Genomic DNA, 16,692 nt, shown 5'->3' with positions numbered 1-16,692 from the left:
CTTATCTCTGGCCCTAGAACGCGTCACTGATCTGCATCAAGATGCTCTCCAGCAGATTGGAGGAGTGATATGGCCCTGGCCCTGGCCCTGGCCGAGGAGAGGGATGATGGCAAAAGGGGACATGGAAGTGGGGACTCCACTCAAATGCTCTCATGTCTCACACATTGTCCCCCCCTCCTCAACCAGTACCCAACATGCTGCCTCCTCTCCTGATGGCTGAGTCTGCCCTTGTGCAGGTGGAGCAGTCTTTGGCGGAGCCCACATGGGCTCCAAAACCCAGAGGTCATAGGCCAAAAGCATCTCAGCAGTCAGGGCAGGGATCTGATCAGCCTGTCTCTACCTCTGCTGAAGCCATAGGGGATGCACCACACAGGAGCAGTAGGAAGCGTAAGAGAAAATGATTATAATTCACCAAGGATATGCACATGGGTATTTGAAGAAATGTTATGTTGTGAAGTTTCCTTTTTTATATCGGCACATAAAATTTATTGATTATCATCATTTCCATGTCTTGACCATTATTGCATCCCGAGTGCCAATTTGCCCTTTTCATTTGCTTCATGATGAACGTCAATACATGACGGAACCCATTGGGCAGATGTTCAATGGGTCTATGTGTGGTTGAAGGACTGTTTTGTGCAAAGTTTTGGGGGGGGAGGAGGGAAGAGGGTGGAGCGGGGTTGACGGTAGTGGTGGTGGGAGCCGACCGGAATATTTTAATGTTTCTTTTTTCCCACTCTGACTAAGTGAACATTTGAAATGTGAGGGCATCCCGGGCAGCAATATACGTGGCTGGTCTGGTGATGGGAACCCCATCTTCATATTGCTTATCGTCCTCTTCCTCCTTCTCCTCTTCAATGAGAAGATGATTGACGAGCACCATCGTTGTCCTCCACCTCTAATCCTCTCTGCTGCACAATGTTGTGTAGGACGCAGCACACCACTATAATTCTCGACACCCTCGCTGGCAAGTACTGAAGGGTGCCTCCAGACCTATCAAGGCACCTGAAGCGCATCTCGATTACTCGAGAACAGCCAACATTCCTGATGCATTATGGCTTGCTCGATGTCACACCTGGTGGTCATGTGGCTCTGGTTGTAGCACTCTTGCGCCGCATTAGTGGGGTTCCTCATATGTTTCATGAGTCAAGTTTGAAGTGGGTACCCCTTGTCTCCAATGAACCAGCCATTAAGTCTATTTCCTTGGACTACTGCAGTATAAAGGCATCATGACAGCTGCCAGGGAATCTGGTGCACACCTGCATGAATTTCTTCTTGTGGTTGCACACCAGCTGTGCATTGATGGAGTGAAACCCCTTAGTTGATGAAAACTCCTGGTTCATTGGTGGTCCACGGATTGCCTCGTGTGTGCAATCAATTGCACGCTGCACCTTTAGGAAGCCAGGTAGATAGGCGAAACCGACTCCCCTCTCATTCTGGATATTTTTGCCGCGGGGGAAGTTCACATAAGTGGACGCCCCGGCAAACAACCCATCCATCACCTGCCTTATACATTTATGTGCAGCCAACTAAGAGACACTCGAGATGTTTCCAGTGGCACACCGGAAGGAGCCAAAGGCAAAGACATTGAGGGGGTGGTAATTTTTACAGTGACAGGCAACGCGTGGCCACCAGATCCAGCTGGGAGCAGCTCTTCAAGGAGGCTGCAGATATCTGCGAGTGCCTGCCAGCTTAATCTGAGCCTGTGTAGGAACTGCTCTTCAGATGGGTCCAGGAAGCTCAGCCTCTGTCTGTAGACCCACTCACGTGGGTAGTGCCTCCTGGGACCTCGGCCCCTCTGTTGCTCTCCTCTCTGCTGTTCTCCACTCAGTTCTTCTCTCTGCTGTTCTCCAGATCTGTGTTGTGCACCTCTCTCTTGTGCACCTGCAGATCCCAACACAGTACGACATGGCTGCCATGGATGGTCGTTGTCTTCCTCCTCCAATGTCCTCTCGAGTACATCGATTGCAACCCCCATCTTGATCTTGTCAGTTTAAAAGGCTCCAAAGTTTTGAAAAAGCTGTTTGAACACAAGAACTCTCGGTCTCAACACAAGAATTCCCTACCAAACATTTGCCAGAGGGAACTAAGACACCAGCTGTAATAACTGAGCTTTTATCCACATGGGGCAATCACAACTTTTACATGAACTATGGCTCAATCTCGCCTCCATTTCACTGGCGAGATTCATGAGCCCCGGAAAACTCATGCTGGAGGCATTATATTTAAAGGTCTGTCAAAATCAATTTAAAAAGGCCTAATTAACAAGAGGTTTCTTGCACAGATCCAAACGCGCCTCCATTAAACCCGGAAATGGGCATGTTGGAGCCGGGTTGTGGTCCCGCGTGAAAAATCAATTATTTTAACTATTCACCCACCCCCAACTCACCCATTCATGGAGGTTAAAAATCCCCCCATGATCTCATGTCTGCACTCTAGCGGTAAATCCTGGATTCATAGAATTTTACAGCACAGAAACAGGCCATTCGGCTCAACAGACCTATGCAGGCGTTTATGCTCTACAAGAATCTCCTCCCATCTTACTTCATCTCACCCTATCACCTTATCGTTCTATTCTTTTCTTTCTCATGTACTTATCTAGCCTCCCCTTAAATACATCTGTGCTAATTGCCTCAATCACTCCATGTGGTAGCAAGTTCCATATTCTGATCGCTCTCTTGGTAAAGAAGTTTCTCCTGAATTCTTTATTGGACATTATATTGATGGCCTCTAGTTTTGGACTCTCTCACAAATGGAAACATCTTATCTACGTCTACCCTATCGAACCTCATCATAATTTTAAGGACCTCTAAGAGGTCACCTCTCAGTCTTCCCTTTTCTAGAGAAAAGAGCCCCAGCCTGTAGATTGGGTCAGCAATTGATATCATTAATATTACCTAGGTTAAAATACCTCCCTTAAAATAGTTGGATGACTTGCCAGTCTGGTTTTCTCTTACTTTCCCTTGTTACAGACCAAGGCTTATGGAAATAGAGCTCTTCCAGAATTTATAGCACCAGTGACAGTTCTCTATTAAAACTGTGGGTCCATTTAATAGAGGATTTTCAATAGCACGAGATTCTGGATAATTTTTGCATCCATAGCAATTCTAGATCTTCAGTGAAAGAAAGCAAATGAAAATCATGTTTGATAGTAACATTCTCACATACAGCCAAATGGGCTACTGAAGGAAAAAAAGAAAGAAACAATGCAGGAAAACCAAAAATAAAGAGAGAAAAAGAATAGAGATGGAGATAGAAAAGAGACAATGGATTAGAATTTCTATGGAATCTCCTGCTGTAACCTCGGTGAAAAACCAACAGAAGGATCGCGGAAATGGCTGATAACATCATTTTTGCAAGGTTTCGGCTGATCTCTACCTGAATTTACGCCGGTAGACTGGGGAATCTCTGTTGAAATTTCAGGAGTATGTGAGATAAAATAAATGAGAGTTGAACTTATGTTGCACCAAAGCACTTCACACACAATGAATTACAGTGACTGGTTTTTACGTAGGCAAAAGCGGCAGCCATATTGCACACAGAGAGATCCTACAATGAATTGAATCGCTGTTAATCTTTTTTTGTTGGGGAAGGAATGTTGGACGGGACACCAGAAGAATTCTCTGCTTATCTTCAAATGGCGCAATGGGATCTTAAACAGACAGGGCTTGTTTTAACATCTCACTAAATAATGCAGCACTTCCTCAGAAATACACTGGAGTGTCAGGCTAGATTATGGACTCTGGTCCTGGCCTGGAGCTTGACCTCACAGCCTTCTGACCCAGATGCAAATGTGCTACCAACTGAGCCATGTTGACATTTGGACAGGAAAAAGAAAAGGGATTAGAAAAATATAATACAATAAAAAACAGGGAGAGTAAGATGAAAGAATAGGATATGAGGGAAAGGGTGAGACAAATATGCATCAAAGTTGCTTTTGTAATGCACTAAAACAGAGGATCCCAAACTGGGCGGCATGACAAGGTTTTGAAGAGAAGGTTGGGGCTTGCTCCCAGTATCAATGAGAGGAAGTACACTAGGGACGTACTGCTGGAGGAGGCAGAGTGAGTGGACATTGGCACTTTATCCTTATTGTAGAGAGAAGTACAGAGGAAAGAGCAAAAATATAATGGGAGAATGCAGCAATAATATGCAGAGTACAGGAAAAGTCTGATTATGTTGTAGGTGACCTTTACAGTTGCTGTTGTGTCTTTTGCTCAAATAGTGCTCACAGCCCAAACCATGCACCAGTGAAGGTAACTCAATTCTAGAGATCAAAGCTCAGTGGTAGTAAAAGCCACACAGTTATAGCTCCTGAAATCTAAACCTACACTCAATATTTTTATTATTCATTACCTCTCATGCGTAAACCAAAGAACACAAATGTTTATATTTCCCATAAGAACCTTTCATCGAGTACAGATAACACTGTAAGTTTGGTAAACGCGCTTTATACCATAGGCTACACTGTTAATGTCCTTCGTGAATGATTGTCACAGAGCAAGGTTTGTTCCATATGTTGGTATCCCAGAATGTGGAGATTTCAACTGTAACAAGACTGAATTTGGAATGTCATTGCAAGAAATTGTATTGCTAAGTTATTACAGGAAGTTATAACTACCTTTTATATCTTTATAAAAATATTATGCGACATTTCAAAAATATACCTTTTTGGTGGACCTTGTATCTGATTCTTTATTCTACTGCCAATGAGAGCAGCTCTTGAGGAAGTCGCTGTTGGAACTGTGGCCGCAACCAGAAGTTAGTGAGTAACCCAGGCCTACACAGTCGGCTCATTATTAACTGAATGCTTTAGGTTTATTTGCTTCAGTCTGTTGAAGCATCATACCAGCATTCAGTTCATGCAGGGCTCAGAATCCTACTTCAGGCACACCAACATAATGTTCAGGCAACGTCAGGATATTAAATCATATCTCCATTTTCTGATTTGGCCTTTTCTTACTCGTATTAAATGGCGCAAAAGAAAGAAATGCTTTTGATAATATAAATAGACATATACAGAATAATGACACCTAAAAGCTTGGAATGAACACCTCCAATTCAAATTTGGCCAGTTACCATGTTTAATATAACCCATATAAAGCTGTTTTATTTCAAGAAATAATAAAATAAAATGATGATTCTATCAGGATGTTATGCCATTTCTATATTTTCTGACTTACGTCATGTTGATTAGCTTCAGTTTTTTACTGGGAGGTGATCCAGGGTGTGACCAGCTGTGACTAGTAATAGCTATTTCCTAACAAGAACTGATAGGCTGTGATGTGCATGAGTCAGGAATTCTCTTTATGTATGTATGCATGCAACAGTTTAAGAATGCAGCAAGCAAAGAACTCCACTGGTGCAAAACAGTAGAACTGGAGAATAGGGACAATTCATTTTCTCATTGGACTATAGATACATTCAGGTGCCTCTAAATTATAGGGAGCTGTTAATAATTTTGTAAAATGTTTCTGTCAGGACTTTTTGTGTCAAAAGTGACAACTTGAAAAGATGACCTGAAAATGAAAAGATACTGCATAATATTTGAATATAAGATGTGAATGGAAACCCAAAGGTACATGGAGCTGAAAGTCTGCCAAGGACCACACTTGAAGGGAAGGTGGGCTGCATATGATCTTGAGTCATATTATGAGTATCATTGATATATTCAAGGCTATGGATATTGGCCGTGAAGGGAATCAGTGCTTTCTTCACTCCTTTTCTTGCTCTCCAGCAAAAGATGGCAAGGGAACACTATTGAGAGGCAAAGTTATCCCAGCTTCCATGCAGCAAGAAAAAAGGCCCTGTTAAAACAACAACAGGCACTTGTGTTTATAGATCGCCTTTAACATAGTAAAATGTCCCAAGGCAGGAACATAATCAGTCAAAAACTGACATGCTGTTAAAACCATAAAGTTCAGGCATAAAATAATTTTCATTTAACTGTAGTGATACCATTTTGTTTTCTAACCTTGGTCATTATAGCAAAAGCATGACTATCTGATTCAATGAATTAATATATACAAGTTATGATATTCCCTATATCATTCTGTTTAAATAAGTCCTGATTCACTGTTTTGTCAACTCATGTGATATTGCTGTTTGTCAAATCATATGTTTTGAACACTGGAGCATTGTTATCTGGCGTAACATTCCCCCTGCAAAAAATGCCACATGTAAAGTGGTAAGCAATCTTTAAATCATTGTATATTATAAAGAATAACAACATCTTGAGTGTGTTTCATAATAGAAACACATCTTGGGGTTGAGATTAAGGAAGAAAGAGATTGTATTGATAAACTGCTTGGGCTTTGCTCTTGTGATTCTCTTGTCACCTCAGCCCTTTGAGGATAAGAGTATGAATTTGGCTCCCGTGATGGCTCATTGAAATAGTGCACTGAGTAACTAAGCCATACAAAGCAGAAAAGTCTCAGCTTCAATCCCCTGTCTGTGCTGCATTAGCTGAATTCAGCCAGGGCACCAGTAAGTGTGCCACAACTGGCCTCTGTGCACCTAGGCTATGAGAGGAGATGATCAGCCAAGGTCACCACTTCTGATCCTATCCAGCAACCATCGTTGCAACTGTGCATGTTTCAGATGAGAGCAAGATTGGGCTTGGATATGATCCCTCTATGATAGAATAGCCTGCAAGAATTCGCTGTCAATACTCACAGGTGAATAATTAAGCACGACAGTGATTGGATCCTGCGGAATTTTACCTCAACAAGGAGGAGGGGGAAAATTGTTGAGGAACAAATTAATTTGAAATTTTAGAGGTAATTATGCGCAGTGGCATTCAAATTTTCTGACATCAACTGAGGGCAAGGCTCCATCACGAGCAGCACAAAGTCGGTATATAGGTCACATTTTATGGCACTTAAACTTGATAAATATGGTGAGATGTTGATTTAATGCTAGTCCAAAATCTTTAATTCATTCAGTGGTTTTCACAATATTTGCATAATTTGTTATGGAGATTTGATTTCTTAATTTATCAGTATTTGCTTTTGAAAAATGTGCCTACATTGTCAAGTGACAACTGAGATTACCCATGTGTTACTTCTGCCAAGTTATACATGAACAAACACCTATTGTTACTGAAAGCAATGTCTGCTGTAAAACAAGTGCATCATTTTCAGAAGTATGAATAAATATCTTCATTGTTTAAAATATAAAAAGTCACTTTATAAGCTTGAGATTTCTATGAAGAAATTCTGGATCACTGTCATTTATGCTGTCTGAGGTAATTCTCACTCCTGGTAAATTATTATTCTTGAAGCTTCTACACTTTAATTATCCAAGATGATTTTTTTTAAGACAGAAAATGTTAGAATGTTCTACTGTGCAAAGCCTAATAGTTCAGTGGGTAAATGCACCATATTTTATGATTCTCTGTCATAAAGATCAGAAACAAAAGAACATAAGAAATAGGAGCAGGAGTAGGCCAAACGGCCCATCGAGCCTGCTCCGCCATTCAATGAGGACTTGGCTGACCTTTGACCTCAACTCCGCTTTCCCGCCCGATCCCCATATCCCTCGATTCCTTTAGAGTCCAAAAATCTATTGATCTCAGTCTTGAATATACTCAATGACTGAGCATCCACAGCCCTCTGGGGTAGAGAATTCCAAATATTCACGACCCTCTGATTAAAGAAATTCCTCCTCATCTCAGTCTGAAATGTCCGACCCCTTATCCTGAAACTATGTCCCCTAGTTCTAGACTCTCCAGCCAGGGGAAACACTCCCAGCACCTACCTGTCAAGCCCTCTCAGAATCTTATATGTTTCAATGAGATGAGATCTCACATTGAGATCCTTGTCTGTGCTGAGTCAATTAATCTCAGCTAGTGGACCTTAAAGAAGTCAGCCAGAGTTGATCACAATGCTGTAAAGTTTTTATGTGTGAACATTGGGAGGGGAGAGGATTGGGCTTGACTGTGATGCCTCACTCCATGATCAAGTAACCCCAACACTCACCATCCAGACTCACAAATGAAGGCCAGGTGCTTGGTTGAGGTACTATTGCATTACCAGGACCCATCGATTCATAATCCAACATGAATCACAGTGATAAGAAGACAAAATCTGAAATAAGTCCAATAACAACTGAAAAAAATGATAGATTAACATTTTAGTTATAGATCCTTCATCTGAACTCCATTCATCAGAAATTATAAAACATAAATTGGTGTGAAGGAGAGAAAAAGTTGTAAATCATTGGAGAAAATAAAGATTTTTCCAAAGTAAGAGATTTAAACTTCATCATGTTGTAAATTAAAATTGAACTTTGCTATGTTACAGCACAAGTGCTGGAATCGTTCTGCCTTTGATAATGTTAATCTATTTACTGCATATACATGATGTTACCACTGGCAACAATGCAGCATTCATTCCTGTAAGTGTACATTTTCCTCATTCAATTTAACCTAATCACTAACATTAGCACACAACGGCTAAAACATCAATTAAACCAATTGGCCTAACTAAACTAAGCCAAACTGGCACTTTCTGGGGAGACATTAACTTATGAGCCTTAAGTCACGTTTGAAGTAGAATTTGTCGACATTAATATGCAGTTTGCACATATACCATATATATTCTGCTACGTATGAATCTGCTGTGAGTCAGTCAATTATAGGAAATAGTTAGCACAGACTGGGATGCTGTTCCTGATGCATTTTTAGTAATCTAAGGCTGCATTTATACAATATAACAATTGCTTTGGTGTGAAGAAATTTCATTTTGCACCAATGCTGCAGTTATAATGTAAATGCCTTCTGAATTTGGTTCCGGGGCCCAAACTGACATTTGAACAAAGGGAATTGAGACTCTCAGTGGAAGAAATCTCACTCCACTATACTTTGGAGTCAGTTTGGACTTTCACACCTGTTTAACGCTCTGGGTTTAGCATCAGTGCTAGTCAATTTAACTAATGTGCTCAGCATTTCTGCAACAAAGCTAAGTTGTGAGCTATCTGGACCTTTCCTGTGTTCCATGTTTAAATGTATCAGTCAGATGATTACTACACTAATTGAGAGAGCTGCTCACAACATTGATGCTAGCAGAACTTAGCCATAATGATAACAAATCAAACAAGACTATGCTTTAGTTGGGTTTCCAAGTATCCAGGGACTATTAACTAGACGTTTGTATACCTCCAAGCATCTTCAAAGAGAGCAGTTGCCGTAACAGTAAAAGTTTATACTCAATGAACACACAGCTGTTGTTTGGTCCTGAGTGACTAATGACACCGATAGTTCATCTCTGTTTTGATAGTGTCATGCCCCTGCATACCAGTTATTACTTCCCTACACAGGCTCTGTAACATATTGCCATGTTGCCAACTCAGTATTTAATGTGTTGAGGACTCTCCCTTTGTGCCGTGTTCAGGGCTGGCAATTTTGATCAGCCATTCTGTGATTCTGTCTAATATTTCACTGGTCCACAATATCCCTGGGTACTGTCAAATAGTGCTTAATTTACTTGACAAATGATCATCATATCCTCTTTCTTCCAGGTGGTTAACTTTATCTTCCATTTGCTAAACAGTGTATCCAGATAGTATATAATCTTCTACACTAGATTATCAGTTTCTTCCCCTGAAAAAAATGGCTTTACATGTCCGAGATTTTTTAAAAATTAGATAACTGCAATACATTTTAAATTTTCCTATTTATTCTATTAGCATGTATCTGCATTGCGTCTATACTTGGTTTCCACCACTCTATATTTTCCACATCATAGCCATATATCCTTTAAAAATAGCAGACTTATTGAAAAATGCAATACGAGTTGAGGAAAAGTTGTGACCAAATTAGTTTTGAAAATCAATCACAAAATTCCTATTACATCTAAAGGCCATTCTTTTCAAATCAACATATTTTGTATTAAATTTTTCATAATGCTAAATGTCACCAGATGCATTTTGTAGTTATGCAATATAATGTGTAGGGCTATAATGTGTAAATCAGTAATGAGGGTATTAGCTGTTAGTTTTTCATTTCTGGCTATTACAAGGTTTATTTGAAGGAGTTATAGGAAAGAAAACAGGGAAATCCTATGGTAAAGGTTAAATTCCATTTTATTGTGTTTATTAGACTTAAAAGATAAATCAGGAAATGCTGATTTAACTTCAAGTGAAGGTGTTGGATTAGCTTCCAGAACCAGACATGAAAGAAACCTTAATCCATGAAATCTCTACAGGGTGAAAGGTCACCATGTAACACCAGATTTTGTGAACACTGAGGCTGGCAAGGTTTCTGTCCTTCAGTTTCTCAGCTAATCCATTGAGGAAATGATCTGAAATCTTGATGTGCAGTAGGCAAACTTGTTTAAAATTAAAGAAACTTGGGGGTTCACAAACATTAAATTATTGGCGTAGATTTATTTTTGCACATTGGCAGTATTTATTGAGTATGGATGTTAGATATATTTCTTTAAATTATGCCGATTCTCTATTATAAATGTGAATTGTTTTTTTAAAAATCCCACCTAATTTTTTATATTTTTCAGTAAGAACATAGAATGAAATGAGGTACACCAACTGAAACAATGGCCCTGATTTTAACTGCCTCCACTGGGGGTGGGGGGGCAGTTAAAATAACGGATGTCAGTTACCCTCACCTTCCTTCCTGGCATGTCCCCATATTAACCTGCTCTTTTCAGCAGGCGAGCAAGACACCCGCAGGAAAGAAGCGGGGTCCTGTTTTAAACATGCAGATTGGGCCCGATGATGTCATCCGAGCCCGATCTGTCATTTTAACCCGAGGCCTGAGCAGGGGAGCAGCCAGGGCCAGAAGAGGGCCAGTAAGATTTTTTTTAATTTAAGTTAACTTGTGGGCCAAGATAACTGACGCCCCTCCTCGCTGTCCAGCCCCAAGCCCTCAATGTCAGACTTACCTGCTGGCATCCGCTACCAGGATGCTTTCCCTTCCGACACACATCTAGCCTGTCAATCTGGCTGGCTGTCAAGCGGGAAACCTGCAGAAAAAATTAACAAGGCATCCTTACCTCAAAATTGTGAGGATGTCCAGAAAACCTATAATTCCAGGTTTCCCATCCGGAAATGCCACCGCCAACCCCCATCCCAACCCCCCTTGTGCTCTCTATTATCTCCATGAGCGAAAATCCAGGCCAAAATCTCTCCAGTCCACGACATGCAAGTTGATTGCTCAGCACGCACAGATCCCGCCCTGAGTTAAAATTGAGGCTTTAGGTTTTAATGAATTAGTGGCCGGCTGAAACTCCTGGTAATGCTTTAGAATGGGAATACCATTCAAGAATTTAAGTTTATGATACAGAGCTGCAATGAAATTAAAAGCTTATGTATTGCCTCAATATAGATTTTAAAACAATTTTATTAACCTCTTGAAAAGATTTGGTGGGGCATCTGGTAGTTTTAGTTAAAAATGTCAAACTCATATATTTAAAAGCAGCATTTTCTGTTTTTATTTCAGATTTCCAGCATCCTCAGTATTTTGCTTTTGAATCTCATATATTTGTTGGCTGTCAGATGGCACATTCGGGTCGATTTTAGGAGGGAGGCGGGTTGGCAGCGGGGGGTCGACTGGGCGCAATGCGCACCCGCATCACAGGCTGTCAGTAGGAGGAGCCCTATTTAAAGGGGCAGTCCTCCAATGCTCCTCCTGTAGCAAAGAACCATTTTGGCAGCATGGAGTAGGCCAGAGGCAAGGCTGCTTCAAGGTTCTCTGACTCCTCACTCCAGGTGCTGCTCGATGGGGTGAGGAGTAGGAGGGAAATTTTTTTCCGATCGGATGGGAGGAAGTATCCTCCCTCCACCTCCAAGAAGGCATGGCTGGAGGTGGCCGAAGAGGTCACCACCAGTGGCAATGTGTCCAGAACCTGGGTGCAGTGCAGGAAGAGATTTAATGACCTAACCAGGTCAGCCAAAGCGAGTATACTTATGCATTCTCACACACTCTGTCTTCCACATCACCTCCACCACCACACAACTCTTTCTGCACTGCCACCACAATGCTCTCGCATCACTCCTCATCTCCACTCAACTATCTTCCTCACCTTGCCTGCACATACTCACCGCCCCAGTTCCCATTCGAACACTACCACGCAACCCAATCCTCATACAATCTCATGGCTATGTCTCACATGCACCCTCCCATGCATCTCCCTCACGCTCAACCCCACCCACACCAATGCATGCAGCGTGTCACCATGCAACCATCACTCAATCACGCCTCTGTGTTTTACCTTGATAGGAGAAGAGATGCCAGAATGCCCGGGAGAGGGCAAGGACCGGAGGGGGCCCACCACACCAGGTGGCATTAACAGATGCGGAGCAGCAGGCATTCGAAATAAGCCGGACGCTGGAGTACCTGTCCGTGACGGACACCGAAACTGGGAGTGCAGAAGCAGCTGGTGGCAGAAATCTAACACTCAGCACTCATGATAGCGAATGATGTTAGCATCACTTGGCATCTACAGCATCTCAACATCTGTCCACATGTTTAATATTGCTTTCTGTTCTCTTGCAGGGCCATCTGCGACCGTCGTGACTGTGGAGGGCGATTCCTCAGAGGACCTGCCGGCCTCTGAGGGTCCATCGTCACATCTGAGCCATCCATCCTGCCAGCGCAGATACACACACCTCAGTGGGTCCCCATCCTCAGTTAGTTGGGCTTGCACATGGTGAGTCACCACGCACATGTGAGCACGAGCAGACCCTTGAGGCAGGGGCAGCCGTGGAGAGTCCGCTTCGGTGGGAGCACTCTTCTCCAGGCGTTGCTCAGCTGGACCCAGATGCTGAACCCTGGGGGCCAGCCGTGAAAAAGAGAGTCATCGAGGGACAGCAGCACATTGCCGAGGTACTGGAATAGTTGCCACGTGCACTCTCCACAATCGCGCAGAGGATGGAGGAGTCCAACTCCTGCATGAGTGGAATACTGTCACAGGGACGTGAAGGCATCTCTGAGATAGTGTTGCGGGTAGGTGAGGGAATGTCTGCTGTGGAGGAAAGGCTAGCCTCCATCGAGCGTCAAGCACGACTCAACAATGAGTCCATTCAGGCCCTGAAAACGGCCGTTCGGATTCAGGGTGAGCAACATTCTGCCGCCTTAAACAGGCTGACAGATACCTTACAACTGGTCTTCCAAGGCTTCACACAAGTCCTCCAAACTGTCATCCAGCGGGGTGGAAGGAGTGATGTGGGCCTGGGCCAGGAGAGGGATAACAGTGAAAGGGGTCATGGAAGTGGGGACGCCACTCAAAGCGCTCCCATGTCTCACCCGTTGCCCCCCTCTCAACCTGTACCAGCAATGCTGCCCCCTCTCCAGGTGGCCGAGTCTGCCCCTGCACAGGTGCAGGTGGAGCAGTCATTGGAGGGGCCCTCACGGGCACCGAAACCCAGAGGGCGTCCACGCAAAGCATCTCATCGGTCAGGGCATGGACAAAAGCAACCTGCCACTACCTCTGCTGAAGTCACAGAGGTAGCACCATGTAGGGGTTCCCGTAAACGTAAAACGAAGGATTTGTGAGCACAAAGGGGATGCACAGGGTGAAAGACAAAATGCCATGTTTTTCATTTATTTTCCTTTGTTTTGCAAAAAATCATAAAATATTATTATCACCGCTACTGCCATGTCTTTGAAAATCTTGTCTGGTTTGCGCAATAATGCCCTTTCCTGAGGATCACCATGAAGACCCACACCTGATGCCACCCATTGTGTCACTGTAGAGTGGGTGTAGGTGTATTTGCAGGGCTCTTTTGTGCAGACGACTGAGAGACGCCGGCCTTGTCCCGGTGGCACCCTGAAAGGATGCGGAGGAGAAGTTGTTGAGGGCAGTGGTGACTTTGACAGCGACAGGTAAGAAGATGGTGCTCGGGCCAGCCGGGAGCAGCTCGGCATCATGGAGGCTGCAGATGTCTATGACTACATGTCGAGTGACTCTGAGTCTCCGTGTGCACTGCTGCTCAGAGAGATCCAGGAAGCTGAGCCTCGGTCTGTAGACCCTGTGGTGAGGGTAGTGCCTTCTGCGACTCATTTCTCTCTGCGGTTGCCCTCCCTCCTGCTGTGCAGGTGGATGTGTCACAGCACTGTGTTGTGGAGCTCCATGTGTCAGAGGTGGACGGCGTGGCCGCTGAGGCTGGTGATGCTGTTCGTCCTTCGAGGAGGTCATGACTGCAGCTATGGCGGCCCCCATCCGGAAGATGTTCATTTGAGGGGGTCCGCAAGGTAGGTAAATGTGTCTGCACACCGGGGTTGAAGTTGCAAGTTTGTGAATTTTATTGTTCGGAGGAAAGTGGTGGAGGCCAAACTTTGTCCAAAGTGACAGAGTGGCCTCCTGCAATGAGCGAGGGTCTCCCCCTCCACCTGTCAAATGGACCTTTTCAGCTGTCACAGGCTGGTGGCTGCAACGCGTCCATTTCAACTGGGAGTGGTTCCCCCAGTACGGGAAACAGTCTCAGTTGAGTTGAAAATCCCACCCCTCCTAAAATATCCTACAAATCAGGTCTGCAAACGACCTGAACTATCTACTTAATTGGTTTAAGTGGGACCCCGGGGGCTGCGCGCGCATCTAAGCGCGTCACTGTGGAACCCGGACGTGGGCAGGTTGGAGCTGGGCTCCGGATCCACCCTGGGAATCCCCGATTTTCGGAACCCCCCCCCCCCTGCCACGAACCCGCCAGCTCGGACATCCGAAAATCGAGCCCATTATCTTTTATGTAATGTTTATATACCGAACAGGATAAGCATGCCCCTGTTATCTCCTCATATCCTAACTAAAACAAAAAGAACTTGCATTTATATGACGCCTTTCACGACCTCAGGATGTCCCAAAGCTCTTTATAGCTATTGCAGTACTTTGGACGTGTAGTCCCTGTTGTAATGTAGGAAGAACTAGTTAGAACATGGATCTAATGTCGAGTTTGGTCATTGTGTAATCCTAAGTACTTTGTGCAGCTCAATAAATGTGGAACAACATAAATTAGCACTGTATAGTCAAATCCTAATTTTGCAACAACGTCTAAAAATCGTTACTACAGCATCGGTTTAAGCAATGTTTTCAGGCAGAAAATGCAAATGATCAAAGTAATATGTTAAAAATTGGAATCAAAGAAAATTGATGAGAAGAAGGAAATGGGTAAAAAAAAGTAAAGGGGAAAGAAAAGGCAAGATGATTTAGAAAAATGAGACCAGAAAAAGAATTAATGAAAAATATAATTCAGACAGGAAAAACCAAGATCGTTTGAACTTTCGAAAGGTGTAAATAGAAGTTAAAATGTAAAAGTTAATTACAAGAAAGCACAGTAAAGGAAAACAACTAGATTTTTTTTAAAAAACAGAAGAATATGGGTTAAGTATGGATAATTAGAAATTGTCATTTTGTTTGATTGTTTGTCCAATTTTAGCTTCTCTTATCATTATTGATATGTTTCTGGCACTTTTCAAGATTTTGTGACCAGTTTTCCACAGAAAGGATTTGGAAAGGGGTTATATTTAAATGTTGGGCTCTTAAAGCAAAGTGTACTCACACAAGTTTTTTTTTTAAAAAGCACTGAATTGAAAACTGGTTTAATGCTAATGAGCTAGGCATTGAAGTTATTTCCCCAAAGAACAAATAAAAGCAATCCGTTAGCTTGTCTCTGTACTTGAAAATACCTCACACCCATTGTATCGGGAAGTCCCTGATCCTGGGCAGAGCTGTCTGGTCGTAGGCCCTCCCCTCTGATTGTGAACACAGGGAGACAAAATAGGAACAGAAACATATATTGACAAATTGTTTTTTAAACAGAAAGCTGCTAGCCTTCACCTAGACTCAGAAGGTTAGGATTTAGGAGGGTCATTAGAAATTAGTTTGTTTAAGTCAAGCAAGGTGACCCACTGATGTGGGGAAGCATAGCATGTTCATTATTTTGTATTATTACAAGAAGACAAGTCATACTAATTGAATTAAGTGAGTCCAATGATAACTGTTGCCTATATGTTCACTTGTTGACTGAGAAATAAAACTGCTTAATGATTCAATCTGGCCTCTTCTCACTGAAATGTAAACAGTCTGCCCTCTGGAAGATTGGAAAAGCAGACGTGAAGACACATTCAAAAGACACAATATTCAGTCTGTATGTCAAAAGGAAAACATTATTCTTTACCCTGGATTATGCTATCATTTGTAGATATTGGGTAGTGTTAGTTAACTGTGGCACATAAGGGATGGTGCACCTGCTTATGAGAACAACTTATGGCTACTGAACCTGAGAAGATATCTATGGCAGATTCTAAACTTGTAACATTTTAATATAAGTACTTCTAATATATGTACTGAATATGTAATTTCCCCAGTAATTAACAGCAGATTATTTCTTTGCAAATATATAGTATGAAGTTATAATCATTAATTCTCTCATGAATGTCACCACACATCAAGGACGTGTTGGCATTTGGATTACCCATGTGGTAAAACCATTCCTTTCATTACTTCACCCACTGTTATCTCCATTTAGTTATTGAGACTGTTTCTCAGCTGTTTCTTATTCTGATCTGAGTACACTATGCTCCATATTTAGACCACCTGTGATGCTAGGATTTGTCTTCTGTTAAAAATTAAGAAGAAATGATGTAATCCTGGACACTATTAAGTCCATTTTTACTTATCAGTTGAGTTACTTAAGTCGGAACAATGCCTCAGAAGTTTACACAGGGACTGTAGGTCT

The sequence above is a fragment of the Heptranchias perlo genome, chromosome 7 (assembly GCF_035084215.1).
Source record: "Heptranchias perlo isolate sHepPer1 chromosome 7, sHepPer1.hap1, whole genome shotgun sequence".
Lineage (NCBI taxonomy): Eukaryota > Metazoa > Chordata > Chondrichthyes > Hexanchiformes > Hexanchidae > Heptranchias > Heptranchias perlo.
Note: the sequence above shows the minus strand (reverse complement) of the source record.